The sequence below is a fragment of the Notolepis coatsorum genome, assembly GCF_963971535.1.
Source record: "Notolepis coatsorum genome assembly, chromosome: 17".
In the NCBI taxonomy this organism is placed as follows: domain Eukaryota; kingdom Metazoa; phylum Chordata; class Actinopteri; order Aulopiformes; family Paralepididae; genus Notolepis; species Notolepis coatsorum.
Window position 1 is genome coordinate 27,001,352 of NC_140181.1, and position 13,417 is coordinate 27,014,768.

The window sequence follows — 13,417 nt, forward strand, 5'->3', positions numbered from 1 at the left end:
CTGTCTGTCTTAGTGATGTCTGTCATAGTGATGTCTGTCTTAGTGTTGTCTGTCTGAGTGCTGTCTGTCTTAGTGCTGTCTGTCTTAGTGCTGTCTGTCTTAGTGCTGTCTGTCTTAGTGATGTCTGTCATAGTGATGTCTGTCTTAGTGTTGTCTGTCTGAGTGCTGTCTGTCTTAGTGCTGTCTGTCTTAGTGCTGTCTGTCTTAGTGCTGTCTGTCTTAGTGCTGTCTGTCTTAGTGTCTGTCTTAGTGATGTCTGTCTTAGTGCTGTCTGTCTTAGTGTCTGTCTTAGTGCTGTCTGTCTTAGTGCTGTCTGTCTTAGTGATGTCTGCCTTAGTGCTGTCTGTCTTAGTGCTGTCTGTCTTAGTGCTGTCTGTCTTAGTGCTGTCTGCCTTAGTGATGTCTGTCTCAGTGCTGTCTGTCTTAGTGCTGTCTGTCTTAGTGCTGTCTGTCTTAGTGCTGTCTGTCTTAGTGCTGTCTGTCTTAGAGCTGTCTGTCTTAGTGCTGTCTGTCTTAGTGCTGTCTGCCTTAGTGCTGTCTGTCTTAGTGCTGTCTGCCTTAGTGCTGTCTGTCTTAGTGCTGTCTGCCTTAGTGCTGTCTGTCTTAGTTATGTCTGCCTTAGTGCTGTCTGTCTTAGTGCTGTCTGTCTTAGTGCTGTCTGTCTTAGTGCTGTCTGTCTTAGTGCTGTCTGTCTTAGTGCTGTCTGTCTTAGTGTCTGTCTTAGTGATGTCTGTCTTAGTGCTGTCTGTCTTAGTGCTGTCTGTCTTAGTGCTGTCTGTCTTAGTGCTGTCTGTCTTAGTGCTGTCTGCCTTAGTGCTGTCTGTCTTAGTGCTGTCTGTCTTAGTGCTGTCTGTCTTAGTGCTGTCTGTCTTAGTGATGTCTGTCTTAGTGCTGTCTGCCTTAGTGCTGTCTGTCTGTCCCGGAATATAGTTGCAACATGCCTGTACTATTAGGCTACTTACTGAAATAACAGTACTTCTACTTTACTGAAGTAACAGAACTTCTACTTTACTGAAGTGACATAACTTCTACTTTACTTTAGTAACAGTATCTCTACCTTACTTAAAAGTAACAGTACAGCTTTATTGAAGTAACAGTACGTATAGTTGAGTAATTCATTTCAGTACTCTCTCCATCTGTGCTGCTAATCCAGCGTGGGGACATGAGAGATGAACCCCGGCCAGGCTTGACACGGTCACCACGCTCTGATCCTGGGCTCTCATCTTATTCTCAGTGTAAGTCGCTGTGGATCAAAGATGGTCTTAGCACTATACGATTCTTTTAGTAGGCTAGGGCTCTTCTCTGCTTGGTATCACACTGCAAAAAAGGGAGCTTAGCAAATACATTTATCTAGTTTTAAGAAGAACCATGCTTGTTTCAAGAATTTACATGTTTAATTCAAACTATCTTACTGTAGTGGTCCTCAAACTCAAGGGACATCCAGAGTGATACAGTACATAAAAGGCCATGGACCCACAATTATGGATGGGAAAATTCACTAAATTGCTATTTGATAGTCACTGGGAACTATTTGAATACCCCCCACCCACGTTAACATATGATTCTGTAAAACATTTTTGTTACTTAATAGATAACGTGACATAATCAAACAAGCGAGCTAGCCGGCTGCTGTCATTGCAAAATATTTGGGAGTCGCAGCAGGCTTTATTTCCAGACATTATTTCCAGGAACAAAAACATTAATTTCGAAAGTTACATAGTTGATGATTGAAATGTCTGAGCTTCCACGTTAACGTACGGTTTTGTCACTTAATAGCGGATTTGAGATAATCAAACAAGCAAGCTAGCTGGGTGCTGGATGCATTGCTAACGCTAGTGGACCAGGCAAATGTAAAGCATTAATTTGTTTACACCACTGATGCTTGAAATGTGTGAGCTAGTGAAAGAACATGGCAAATGTATAAAATGTTGCTACAATTTAACGTTTCTGTTCTCTCAGCTGTTAACAGACTGTTATGCTACCTGGCTAGCTAGTGAGCTGTACCCAGCATGCCTTTCAGTGGTGTAACAGTTCATAGGGATCCTCTCTCAAGACACTACACAGTGAAGATGCTGGTAAAAACAAGGGGAATTATTTTAAATTTTTTATTATTGAACAATTATTTGAATATTCGAAAATCAATGCCCATCCCTACCCACAATAGAAATGACCCCCATCTCAGCAGATATGTGTTGTTTGGTATGATTTAGTCCAGAATTTCATAACTGTCTATATTGTAGGTGGGGAGATCACAGAGGAGGGAGTGAAACCTATATGATCATTCTTATACATTATCTTATTGTGAGAACCACTGATGCACTTGTTTCATTAAGATATAACTTTTTCGGATATTACATGAAACAGGAAGAGAAAGAAAAATAATGACCTTTGTTTCAAGCAAATGTTGTCAATCAAGTCAAATAGCCATGAAACAGTTTGTGAAGTAGTGAGAGGCAACTGCAATTGAAATACCCTAACACAAGCTGAATGAATCTGAACATGAATTGAAAACACAGAGCTTTAAATTTTTTACAGTTTAAAAAAAAACATGCTGTTTCTAAAACCATGTCAGCACACCCTGTGGAGAGAGATACATGGGGGGCGAGAGACGGAGAGGGAGAGAGAGAGAAGACAGTGTACAGAGGTGAATACATATACCCCTATGGCAAGAACTATAGGGGGTATGAGAGAGAGAGAGGTGAGGAGAAAAGACAGAGGTTTTCTAGCCAGGGAATCAGAATCAGCTTTATTGTCACATATTTCTATTCTGTTACAGCATAGAGGAGTGAAATTATTTGCTCTTGGCTCCAAAGTCTAGCAGTAATATCAGCATAAAGTAGTACAATTAACAGCATAGCAATGATTAAAAATGCATTCATTTACAATACAATAATCATAATGTAGTAGTCTGAGTGTGGGTGTGGGGGTGCAAAGTGGCAGTTGAATCAGTGATAAAGTAGCTCTGGCTCTGCATGGGTGTGATGTGTGCAAGACGGTAATGTGTGCAAATCAGTAGCAGAGACAGCGATAACATAGCACTGTATTATTCCACTCACAGGCCGGTAGCCAACCGATAGTCGTGTTGGCACGGTGGTGTAGTGGTTAACACTATCGCCTCACAGCAAGAAGGTCCAGGGTTCGATTCCCGCTTGGGGACCAGGTTTCCATGATACCAGGTACTCAGGTGGGGTATCTCCCAGGCCTTTCTGTGTGGAGTTTGCATGTTCTCCTGGTGCTTGCAAGGGTTTCCCCCCCCCGATAAGATAAACCCAATGTAAAAACATGCACAACAGATCGCTAACGCTGTCGCGTCCCTGACGAAGACGGACAGGAGCACTTGGATTGGTCCCCGGGGCGCGGCTCACGTTGACCCCCTATCTGCTCCCGGCTGCCCATGGGGGGAAGGACAACGGGATGGGAAAAGTGCAGAGAGACATTTCATCGGCGACTCAGTGCATGTGTGTGTGTGTTCCTGTGGGTCGCCCATCTCGCGTGTGTGTGTTAAAACTGCATGACAAAGAAAGACTTCTAGTCTAACAATTTATTATTATTATTGTTTGTGAGTCAGACTGCCTTGGGAAAATACTGTCCTGGAGTCTGCTGGTCCGGGCCTTGAGGCTGAGGTACCGCTTTCCAGGCGGCAACAGCTGAAACAGTTTGTGTCAAGTCAAGAGTTTTAATTGTCACGGCATACAAGTATACAATGAAATGCGGGTGGTCTTGCCCGCAACGATGTGCAATACAGTGGTACAACATATAATAGAATCCAATAAAAAAACAACATTGTGCAATAAACAGGTAACAGATAACATGGTGTGGTTGGCGTGGCTGGGGTCCTTAATAATAATAATCCTTGCTGACACGTCCATTGTATATATCCTGGATGGAAGGGAGCTCACAACCACATGTTCTGGGCTGTTCTCACAACCGTCTGTAGCGTTTTGACAGCAGAGTAGTTTCCTCACCGGGCAGTGATGTCATGAGGCTTTCAGTTGTGTCTCTTTAGAATCTGGGACCCTATGCTGAATTATTTCAGTGTGTACGTCCAGGGTGAGGTCCTCAGTGATGTGAACTGCTGACTCTCTCAACAGCAGACCCATTAATATTGGTGGGATCCAGCCTCTCTCCCCCTCTCCTGTAGTCCACGACCAACTCCTTGGGTCTTGTCAGCGCTGAGAGGGAGAGGTTGTTCACCTGGCAACATTGTGCCAGGTTGTCAATCTCTTCCCTGTAGGCCATTATGTCATTGTTGGTGATAAGGCCTATCACTGTTGTGTCATCATCAAACTTGAATCACCTTGTTGGAGCTGGGCGTGACCACACAGTCCTGGATGTATAAGGAGTAGAGGAGGAGGCTCAGGGCTCTGAGTTAACACTAGCACAGCCGACAAGGGGTCACATGACCCCTAGGCATTTTCAATAAATGTATCCTCGTCACTCGGTCGAGCTCCAGCTCTGTCACTCAATGACTTTTCCTAAAAGTACCCGTTTTATCTGGCACAGTTTCTGAAATTTCAAAATGACTTCAGGAAAATGTAATTAGAACGTTATTACACATATGGGCCGTTGGAACAGACGAAAGTCACAGCACTTTGCGAGCGTCTAGCGCAGGGGTGGCCAACCCGTGGCTTGCGAGCCGCATGTGGCTCTTTGCCCGTCAATGTGTGGCTCTTCCATAAAAAAAAAAAATTATAATATATATATATATATATATATATATATATATATATATATATATATATATATATATATATATATATATATATATATATATATATATTTTTTTTTTTTTTTTTTTTTATGTCACTCAAACCTACATTTCATTGTGGTAAACCTCATATTTTTATATTCAGAGGTAATTATATAGTTTACTGTTTATTTTTCTTATATTTCTCATATAAGCTGCCGGGTCGTCTGACCCGTTCCTGGCGGGAATTAGTGGCATTTTCTCCATGGCTGTGCTAGTAGAGGGGCTGAGGCGTTAGGTCCCGGCTACACCACCTGGCAGTGGCAACTAGTTGCACAGGTTGGGGTTCAGAGGGGGAAAGTGAATTTGAGAGATTGGGCAGAGGTAGGCCTGTCCCCGACTCAGGATTTGTATAGTCGACTTTGATTGGCCGACATTTTCCGATAGTTGACGGGTAGTCGACTAGTCCCCCAATGCAAATAAAAATTATAAAAAAACACACACACACACACACACACACACACACACACACACACACACACACACACACACACACACACACACACACACACACACACACACACACACACACACACACACACATATACAGTATATCTCCAGAAATATATGGATATATTATATAGACCTTAACAAGTCGGGTTAGACCGTGCCGGGTCACACATGCATTCTGTAGCTAAACCTAACCTTACACTGACCTTAACCTAACCTAACCTCACCTAACTCTGGTATAACCCTAGCCCGAACCATGACACTAAAAAACCTCATCAGAGAAAATCAGGATGTGATTTGTCCTGATTTCTTGGTGTGTATTCTTAAAATTGGTCCAGATTTCTCACATACTTTTTCACAGATTTTTCAGTTACACACACACACACACACACACCCACACTGACACAGTGCTTGTGTTGTAAAAACACAGCGGATCCGCACTCACTAGGATCACTTGACTAGATTACTTATCTCTGATCCTACTCTATCATCTTATTTCCCTCACTGCTTGTCATTTACTGGGCCTCGTAAAATACCAGAGAGAGACCTCACCCTGGCTTTACTGAGAGGCCGTATGAACCACACTGGAGCAGAGAGAGAGACCTCACCCTGGCTTTACTGAGAGGCCGTATGAACCACACTGGAGCAGAGAGAGAGACCTCACCCTGGCTTTACTGAGAGGCCGTATGAACCACACTGAAGCAGAGAGAGAGACCTCACCCTGGCTTTACTGAGAGGCCGTATGAACCACACTGGAGCAGAGAGAGACCTCACCCTGGCGTAACACTGCCTCCTCTGAGACAAGCCCCAGCCTGCTACACTGTGCTACAGTATCTCTCTCTCTCTCTCTCTCTCCATCTATGTCTCTCTCTGTCTCTCACTGTCTCTCTCTCCATCTCTCACTGTATGTATGTATCTCTCTCTCCACTCTTCTTTTCTCTCTTCCCGTTTTATTTAATCTCCCTCTTTCTCCCTCTTTTATTTTTCTTTCTCTTTCTCTTTTTCTCTCTCTCTCTCTTCCTCTCTCTCTCCACCATCGCATCGGCAGCTATGGGCTTGTGTGGCTTTAGTCCAGAGTGCTTTTTGACTTTAAGCCCCAAATCTTTCTGACAGAGGACAAAATAAATCTATAATCATCAAGAAATGTAATTAATTTAATTCCCGACCACCACCACACCACAACCCTCGCTGCTGCCTGTGAGGAGAGACTGACACCAGGGACACGCTGCTGCCTGTGAGGAGAGACTGACACCAGGGACACACTGCTGCCTGTGAGGAGAGACTGACACCAGGGACACACTGCTGCCTGTGAGGAGAGACTGACACCAGGGACACACTGCTGCCTGTGAGGAGAGACTGACACCAGGGACACACTGCTGCCTGTGAGGAGAGACTGACACCAGGGACATGCTGCTGCCTGTGAGGAGAGACTGACACCAGGGACACACTGCTGCCTGTGAGGAGAGACTGACACCAGGGACACACTGCTGCCTGTGAGGAGAGACTGACACCAGGGACACACTGCTGCCTGTGAGGAGAGACTGACACCAGGGACACGCTGCTGCCTGTGAGGAGAGACTGAAGCCAGGGACACGCTGCTGCCTGTGAGGAGAGACTGACACCAGGGACACACTGCTGCCTGTGAGGAGAGACTGACACCAGGGACACACTGCTGTCTGTGAGGAGAGACTGACACCAGGGACACGCTGCTGCCTGTGTGGAGAGACTGACACCAGGGACATGCTGCTGCCTGTGAGGAGAGACTGACACCAGGGACACACTGCTGCCTGTGAGGAGAGACTGACACCAGGGACACACTGCTGCCTGTGAGGAGAGACTGACACCAGGGACACACTGCTGCCTGTGAGGAGAGACTGAACACCAGGGACACGCTGCTGCCTGTGAGGAGAGACTGACACCAGGGACACACTGCTGCCTGTGAGGAGAGACTGACACCAGGGACACGCTGCTGCCTGTGAGGAGAGACTGACACCAGGGACACACTGCTGCCTGTGAGGAGAGACTGAAGCCAGGGACACACTGCTGCCTGTGAGGAGAGACTGAAGCCAGGGACACACTGCTGCCTGTGAGGAGAGACTGACACCAGGGACACACTGCTGCCTGTGAGGAGAGACTGAAGCCAGGGACACACTGCTGCCTGTGAGGAGAGACTGACACCAGGGACACACTGCTGCCTGTGAGGAGAGACTGACACCAGGGACACACTGCTGCCTGTGAGGAGAGACTGACACCAGGGACACACTGCTGCCTGTGAGGAGAGACTGAAGCCAGGGACACGCTGCTGCCTGTGAGGAGAGACTGACACCAGGGACACACTGCTGCCTGTGAGGAGAGACTGACACCAGGGACACACTGCTGCCTGTGAGGAGAGACTGACACCAGGGACATGCTGCTGCCTGTGAGGAGAGACTGACACCAGGGACACACTGCTGCCTGTGAGGAGAGACTGACACCAGGGACACGCTGCTGCCTGTGAGGAGAGACTGAAGCCAGGGACACACTGCTGCCTGTGAGGAGAGACTGACACCAGGGACACGCTGCTGCCTGTGAGGAGAGACTGAAGCCAGGGACACGCTGCTGCCTGTGAGGAGAGACTGACACCAGGGACACACTGCTGCCTGTGAGGAGAGACTGAAGCCAGGGACACGCTGCTGCCTGTGAGGAGAGACTGAAGCCAGGGACACACTGCTGCTTGTGAGGAGAGACTGACACCAGGGACACGCTGCTGCCTGTGAGGAGAGACTGAACACCAGGGACACACTGCTGCCTGTGTGGAGAGACTGACACCAGGGACACACTGCTGCCTGTGAGGAGAGACTGACACCAGGGACACACTGCTGCCTGTGAGGAGAGACTGACACCAGGGACACACTGCTGCCTGTGAGGAGAGACTGACACCAGGGACACACTGCTGCCTGTGTGGAGAGACTGACACCAGGGACACGCTGCTGCCTGTGAGGAGAGACTGAAGCCAGGGACACGCTGCTGCCTGTGAGGAGAGACTGACACCAGGGACACACTGCTGCCTGTGAGGAGAGACTGAAGCCAGGGACACACTACTGCCTGTGAGGAGAGACTGACACCAGGGACACACTGCTGCCTGTGAGGAGAGACTGAAGCCAGGGACACGCTGCTGCCTGTGAGGAGAGACTGAAGCCAGGGACACACTGCTGCCTGTGAGGAGAGACTGAAGCCAGGGACACGCTGCTGCCTGTGAGGAGAGACTGACACCAGGGACACAGTGCTGCCTGTGTGGAGAGACTGACACCAGGGACACGCTGCTGCCTGTGAGGAGAGACTGACACCAGGGACACAGTGCTGCCTGTGTGGAGAGACTGACACCAGGGACACACTGCTGCCTGTGAGGAGAGACTGACACCAGGGACACGCACGATAATGTCGGGGAGTTCGCGACCCTCTCTGCGCCGCCCCCTATCCCCCTGTCTCCGGCTGTCCCTGAGCAACGACCGGAGTGTTGAATGTCCCGTGACTAAGACGGGGAGGACGCGACCCTCTCTGCGCCGCCCCTGTGCCTCAAATAGATTCGCTATCAGCTCTATCTTCAATCTTTGAAAATTTTCAGTTGCTATCGCTATCAGCTCTATCTTTAATCTTTCAAAATGTTCAGTTGCTATTGCATGCACTCATCTGTGTTTCACTACACACTTGAGTGCATGCTTACCAACTGTCCGTCTGCAACACTACTATCACCGACATTTAAGAAGGGAGATACCCCCTTGAATGGCCCTTCTAAGGTTTCTCTCCTCCACACTGCCTGTGGAGCATTTTTACCTATTGTTAGGTTTTAGTGAGTTTTTCCTTACCTTCGCGTGGGGTATGTCTGGGAGTGCTTGCATTCTTTCATTTATTTGCATTTATTTTAAATTTGTTGGACCTTATGGTGTCCTTGTTCTGTTCTTGACTTATTGTTATGTTTTCTTCTTGACTTGTTTAAAGAAGACCTGTACGGCCCATGGGGACATTAACGTGTGTTGTTGGGCCTTATAAATAAATTTGATTTGATTTGATTTGATTTGATGAGGGTGAGTGCTGGTTTCAAGAAGAATTCAGATTGGAGATGGTTTTCAGAGGCAATGGCTCAGTTGATGAAGAAGGTGATTTAATTCAGCATACAAGCATAGTTTACACAGCAACAGTGGTCCATCCTGACACAGACAGTTTGGTTCTATCGAGTGTGTCCTCTAATGTCAAGATGTGTGGCTTATATGTGTTTCAACCGAATCTAAATGCTGTGATGTGATTCGCTTATCACTACCTGGGTAAACTGGTTTGGTCTCTGGCTGAGTGGGGGTGTCTGGGTGTGTGTGAGTCTCTGGGATGGGGGTTTCTGTGTGTGTGTGTGTGTGTGTGTGTGTGTGTGTGTGTGTGTGTGTGTGTGTGTGTGTGTGTGTGTGTGTGTGTGTGTGTGTGTGTGTGTGTGTGTGTGTGTGTGTGTGTGTGTGTGTGTGTGTGTGTGTGTGTGTGTGTGTGTGTGTGTGTGTGTGTGTGTGTGTGTGTGTGTGTGTGTGTGTGTGTGTGTGTGTGTGTGTGTGTGTGTGTGTGTGTGTGTGTGTGTGTGTGTGTGTGTGTGTGTGTGTGTGTGTGTGTGTGTGTGTGTGTGTGTGTGTGTGTGTGTGTGTGTGTGTGTGTGTGTGTGTGTGTGTGTGTGTGTGTGTGTGTGTGTGTGTGTGTGTGTGTGTGTGTGTGTGTGTGTGTGTGTGTGTGTGTGTGTGTGTGTGTGTGTGTGTGTGTGTGTGTGTGTGTGTGTGTGTGTGTGTGTGTGTGTGTGTGTGTGTGTGTGTGTGTGTGTGTGTGTGTGTGTGTGTGTGTGTGTGTGTGTGTGTGTGTGTGTGTGTGTGTGTGTGTGTGTGTGTGTGTGTGTGTGTGTGTGTGTGTGTGTGTGTGTGTGTGTGTGTGTGTGTGTGTGTGTGTGTGTGTGTGTGTGTGTGTGTGTGTGTGTGTGTGTGTGTGTGTGTGTGTGTGTGTGTGTGTGTGTGTGTGTGTGTGTGTGTGTGTGTGTGTGTGTGTGTGTGTGTGTGTGTGTGTGTGTGTGTGTGTGTGTGTGTGTGTGTGTGTGTGTGTGTGTGTGTGTGTGTGTGTGTGTGTGTGTGTGTGTGTGTGTGTGTGTGTGTGTGTGTGTGTGTGTGTGTGTGTGTGTGTGTGTGTGTGTGTGTGTGTGTGTGTGTGTGTGTGTGTGTGTGTGTGTGTGTGTGTGTGTGTGTGTGTGTGTGTGTGTGTGTGTGTGTGTGTGTGTGTGTGTGTGTGTGTGTGTGTGTGTGTGTGTGTGTGTGTGTGTGTGTGTGTGTGTGTGTGTGTGTGTGTGTGTGTGTGTGTGTGTGTGTGTGTGTGTGTGTGTGTGTGTGTGTGTGTGTGTGTGTGTGTGTGTGTGTGTGTGTGTGTGTGTGTGTGTGTGTGTGTGTGTGTGTGTGTGTGTGTGTGTGTGTGTGTGTGTGTGTGTGTGTGTGTGTGTGTGTGTGTGTGTGTGTGTGTGTGTGTGTGTGTGTGTGTGTGTGTGTGTGTGTGTGTGTGTGTGTGTGTGTGTGTGTGTGACACATGAAATTAGTGTGTGACTGATTAGGTCAGTCTGGGGGATTGTGTCTGGAGACAAATGTGTCTAAAGTCCACATATTAATATTATTTATCTAGCTAGTTTTAATTGAATCTTAAATCAATGGCCCTATGAACATAAATTGTTATGTCATTGGCTAAACACAAGAAGCCATTCTCTGATGCATAAATAATAAAATAATGTATGACTGAAGTGATGGAGACCATGTTTGAAGGCAAACAAAAGCAAATCCTCCTCAGATAGCACAGCAACCAGAATAACTGAAATACTGGCTGATGATTTGATTAAACAGTTTTGTGTTAGAATAAAAAGAAATGCACAGTGCATTTCCATTGCTGTCCACTGACACCACTGAGAATGCTCAGTTTCTGGTGTTTGTGAGGTTTTAGTGAGTTTGTGAAAAGATTGGATCAGTTGTACTTTTTTTTTGAATACTTTAAAACGCTTTTTTTGTGGAATATTTGATGCGGCCCAGCCTCACCCATAGACTCTACCTCCAGCGGCCCCCAGGTAAATTGAGTTTGAGACCCCTGACCTAAACGGACAATATATAACGTATGAAGTATATGACGGCATACATACCTTATGCATACTGCACCATTATGTGTATACTGTATACTTACTTCATCAGAGCATATATTTATCATATTTATCATTTTTAGCATTTAGCTTTTTTAGATTAGATATTAGATTATATATATTGTAACTATATTTATTGTAGGGCAAATATAACTGAGAGGGCATAGCCTACATACCCTCATCTTGCACCTTAACCTTTTTACACTGCCTATTTGTATTACATTTTTATTTTTATTTCTCCACTGTACTATAATTATATGACCTGTATCATGTCTTCTACTACCTGTACCTCCCCTCCCCTCCCCTCCCCCATGCTGCTATGATGCCTGAATTTCCCCAAGGGGATCAATAAAGGAATATCTTATCTTATCGTATGACAGCAGAGCCAGACCCTGAACCACCAGCCTGAACTCATGGCAGCATAACCTGACCCTGAAGTCAATGAGGTAGTTCATTTTAATGTTAAAAGTATTCATGTTAACTAGACTGTTTGATGCTAACGAAACGTTACTATCGTTTGATTGCTTGCTAGCAGCCAACATTAAGTGTGATACAAGTAGCCAACGTTAACCGTAGGTAACATTAGCTATGAGGAGTAAAAATTCCGCTCTTGAAACAAAGTAGCCCTTCCTACGTGTAACATACCTCCAAAGATAATGTTAGCTGTGTAGCAGATGCAGGTCATTCCCTCCCTCAAGTTGTGGCATTAATTAATGAGACAGCTACCTTAGTTATTTTTAAGTTTAATTATGTTGTGATATAGCCATGTAATACTGTAATGCATCAGCTAGTATTTTTGTAAACTGTAAGTTAAATTATATCTAAAGCCATTAAAGATTGGGGCTGTGTGATTGCCCAGTCTAATTTTGTAACGACAGAGCTCTGTTGGTGGCACAGACTGATGGTGCGAGCACTAGTCGCTGTGTGATTCTAACAGCTCAGTGATTGATGACAGACCTTCCCAGGGAATACTCACTTAGCAGCTTTCTCTCTCTCTCTCTCTCTCTCTCTCTCACCCCCCCCCCCCCCCATTTAATTTGATGTCTGCTGCCCAATCTGTACTTGGTAATCAGATGCTTATTACTACTGTAAGAAGTGTTTCCTGTTCTGTTCTTGACATTGCACTGTTCTCTCAGCTATGTTTCTTAAATCTCTGACATCAACAAGGCATAATTTTCTTACTGCATCAGTCATAGGCCTTGATATCATAACACGTGTTGAATTATCATTATTGTCGTAATAAACTTAGCACAAATGAATGGAAGGTTATGTATAATGAAGTGGGATAGGAAGCTCGATGACACCCTACCCCCCAAGGGACAGTTGTTAAAACCTATTGACTCTCAGATTGTTGAGGAGATGATGGTCCTGATCGGTTCGTCGATTAAAATCAGCCTTTTAAAAATAATAACAAGGAGTTGGGGAAATATCTTGTGCTGCCGCAAGTTTAGGAGGATACTCCTGGTGATATCGACCTCCTCAGAGAGAATTACAGACGTCAACAAACAGGACGTTTCCCATTGGGGACATAATTTGCAATTGAAAAATGTTTTATATATTGTGATATTACAATATTGTGACTCTAGTATGGTGATAATATGGTATCGCGGGCCTTTGGTGATTCCCACCCCTAGTTTCCTGACAACCTGACTATGCTGTATTGACTACAACTGCATAGCACTAAACCACTGTACCCTGGTGTCTGGGTCATTGGTCAGCCGGGCTGTCACTCTGCTCTCTACCAACCCGGGGCTGGCAGGTGACGCTGGTGTTCACGCGGGCCTGCGGGTTGGTAGACGGAGGGGCAAGGCATACCCCCCCCCCCCCCCCCCCCCCTCGGCAGAGAAAAAAAAAGGTCTTGCTGCGTTGTATCACGTGGTGGCACTGTATACACTAGTATAAATGTGACCTTCAGCACCATGGACAGCAACGCTGTCACAAAACAAGGACCATACAAGTTTTATACGCCACACCAAACTGTAGAATAACTACTTTCCAAATAATGGATTGTCCAAACGTCGGGTTATAATACGAAAGTGTCCTTTATATAG